At 44.0% G+C, this 3,449-nt stretch overlaps 1 long non-coding RNA gene across 1 annotated transcript; it reads right to left on the reverse strand.

Annotated features, from left to right (window-relative positions):
• Nucleotides 1-313: 313 nt before the first annotated feature.
• LOC144123192 (uncharacterized) lies at nucleotides 314-3,152 on the reverse strand. Its single transcript, XR_013313035.1, has 2 exons — nucleotides 3,115-3,152; nucleotides 314-687 (listed from the first exon to the last, which is right to left on the reverse strand). It is a non-coding gene; the product is annotated as an uncharacterized LOC144123192 (long non-coding RNA).
• Between the last annotated feature and the right edge of the window lie 297 nt (nucleotides 3,153-3,449).

The following is a 3,449-nucleotide window of genomic DNA, read 5'->3' on the forward strand; positions in this document are numbered from 1 at the left end:
TCAATTCTGCTATCTCGTCTAGCAAATGTCGGAGACTGATATGTTAAACAAGAAGGGGGACAGTAAAGCTCCGGCGTATCTGCGATTGAATAACGTCATGGTTGACATGGTTTCTTCAACTGACAGCTCATTTCATGTTTATGTCTGGCCTTTACCATGCGGCAACGCGGCAGGGCTAAGAGAGATCCTGTAAACCCGGCATGACGCAAGTTTTTGGAGGTCAATGCTCATAAGTACCTCTCTCTTTTCTCATTGACTAGAATTCACATTAAAAAACATTTACCTGGAGACACGAGAGAAATCCACATGAAAACATTTTTGGCAAAACAGCCGTATATTTAGCGGAACTCTCAACAGGTTCGAAGCATTGAGTGCAATTCTATATTTATGTCAAAATAACATGGTTGGGACAGACTGGGGCATTTCCGACTAACTTCGCCTATCCCAGCTTGTTGATCAACTCCATGATTCCGAGAGAGGTGGCTCCCGAGATGACGCCACGGATGATATGTGACCAGAAGTACTCAGCGTCTTCACCGTTCAGGACAGCTTCCCCATTTGTCAGAGCACGTAAGACGTGAAGAACCTCTTCCTGCTCTTCCTTAGTCAGGGATGCATCACCCTGGAGCAGCCGGCCGACACTCTCAAGACTTTTTCCAGCCTTCAGCATCACTGCAGCTGCGTCCTCTGGAGGAAAAGTTACCATTACCTTTATATTTATTTGCAATTCCGTTGAAGGCAGCTTTTCTTCTGCACAAGCGAATTACTCAGTCTGGAAACAGATACCGCGAAAAGTCATTACGCGCTCGATGATTCATTAGGACATGGGGCTTAGGTATGGGTATATATTTACTTTCATTGCGGATTTCTCTACCGAAATAATTCGTTTCAGTTGAACGGGTCAGCAACGTTTTCTGTTTTAAAAAATGTAATATCAATGTGAGTCGGAACAGAATATTTCCAATGTCAACATGAAACTATCGCAATATTCCACTAGAAAATAGGCCTAAAAACGAATTTGACCAGCCGCGGGAATGTCGCAGAAGGAACAGTGCGTCTTCCATTCTAATCCTTAGTCACAAAGTGAAGATCGAGCGGTAAGCAAAAGAGGAAAATGGAAATGGTCGATGTGTATATTATAATAAAATAGCAGGACAATGAAAGCTTAAGACAGAGAACAAACGTGATGTCAAGACAATTTACCGCACATACACGCTCTCGTTAGGCACAGTTACTTCATGCCTACAGATACCGCTGCAAATATGTATATTCCAACGTAAAGAACACCTCTCTGCGCTAGAGATGAACTGATACTCCCGAACGGGCATCCTGTGATACTGATTCGGAGTTAATAAAAACTGAAAGTTCATAAGTACTCCTTTTCGAACAAAAAAGAGAACACACAACTACGTGATTGTGTTCGTGCAGGCGCATAAGGCATTTAGGATGATCCCCGTTCAGAATAGCCTGTTTTTCTACACAATTAGATCGATTGTCCAATCTGAACAATGACAAGCAATATCCGGTTATTCACGTTTAACACCACGGAAAATATCGGGGAATAGAGAAGAAAAAGAAACTACCACGTAGCTGTGAAGTTGGCTCCAATATCAGAAAGAACACGTCGTGCCACTCAACAATCGATTACTCTGTATGCATCAGTGACAAGCACAGTTTCTATTTATTTCGAAGCATTCTCTCCTCAGGAAGGCATTTTTTAGAATAGTGCAGAGATGCCATCCAAAGGTGTTCTTTTTGGAAACTGACAGTTCCCACGCGTGTTGGTGCTACCTGAAAATAGGCTAGTTTCTGAAACGAATGCCGGCATTGCCTTCAGAAACAAGCATTCCCAAGCATCGCAATACGGTTCTTAAAAAGGTCTGTCTGGAGACCCATGTTGGCAGCCCTTGTGCGGCAAAACACTGGCCGGTCATGTGGGAAACATGCGGATTCTGCAACTGGTGCCCAGATGGGCCTCGCGTTAGCTGCCAACAGATGACCCCGATCGAGCCCCTTTCAGACCCACGTGGAGAGTCGAAAGCCCTTCGAATTCCGAAGGGAACCGATGCGGGTTCTTCAGGAGCAAGCCACGCTTGAACATCCCTAAGATTATCCTTTGGGTGCTGAGGTGGGTATTTTATGGGGCTACTCGCTCGCATTGCCTAATGGGACCGATCCGGGTTCTGTGGTAACTTTCGAACCTATAGCGGTTTTGTTCGGACAGCCCAGCTATGCCAAGCCCCGATTATTCTTGCATAAAGCCAAGAACTTTCGTGGAATCCTCCCACATGAAACCCATATGGGAGCGATTGGGCACCACGTAGGAACAACCTCCGCCCCCCCCCCCCCCCCCACCTGGTCATACGGAACCTGCTGTTTTTTCGATTTGGCCAGCCTCATTTCGCTAACTAAAGTTCTTACTGCATAAAGCCCACATTTGCGCTGTATATGCCCTCAGTAGCCCACAAGTGGCCTTTGTGGGCATCAAGCAGGCCTCCCCGGTTTCCAGCGCCACCAATGCCCCTGAAGATCTTATATCACTTTTTTACGTGGAGCTAAACTTGGGATATCCCAGATTTGTTCGGTATAAACCCCACATCTTCGTTGCGTTTGTCCTGCAGTACACTACAAGTGACCCATTCAAGCTTCATATAAAATTTGAACCGAAGTTAGCCCTTCTAAAAACTAATATGGGACGCAGGTATAATCATCAAGGGCGAGCCAAATTTGGGATGGCCCAAATATTTCCCATGGGAGGCAAACGAAGATAATAGAGAGGTTTCCCGCAGTCCCAGATGCCCACGTGGCACCAACAGGGTTCCTATATTCTGTGTTATTTGGGTTTTTCAATAGAAATAACATCAATGGCAGTGTTCTTTGTATAGCGTTATTGTATGCGCTTATTTTTTTATTAAAACTAGCAGCACTGATATGTCCGGAAAGGCTTTTCAGTTTAATTCCGTATGATCACTTTGGTGCCAACCTAACCGCGCTCGAGATATGATCGCACTCCCAATTAATCGTGCAGCCAAGTCAATGTTTCTTTCCCAGTTGAAGATGATTTATACGCTAGTGAAATTTTGACGGCTCGGTTTAGACCGCCGGATTTCTCACCTTTAGATAGAAAGGGTTTTTGCAGGTCCACTTGCGGGACTCTGTTGATTGGAGGGAAAAAGACAATAGTTCCGATATTTAGTGTATGAATACTAAGAATAGAAATTCTACCATCTGTTATAATAACTAGTGTACTTTAACTGTTTAATTCACTGTAGCTCCATCTTCATGAGCCATGAGAGAAATATGAGAAAAAAAGACATTTTATTGTAAACAATTACGACATCGCTAAGCACAGCAGAAGTTTTGAAAATTCATATTAAGCACTTTTTCAATCTGATTTGGTGATAGCTTTAGAGAGTAAATTACAATATTGCCGCATGCTTTTGAACTAT

Source organism: Amblyomma americanum, chromosome 3 (genome assembly GCF_052857255.1).
Source record: "Amblyomma americanum isolate KBUSLIRL-KWMA chromosome 3, ASM5285725v1, whole genome shotgun sequence".
Classification (NCBI taxonomy): domain Eukaryota; kingdom Metazoa; phylum Arthropoda; class Arachnida; order Ixodida; family Ixodidae; genus Amblyomma; species Amblyomma americanum.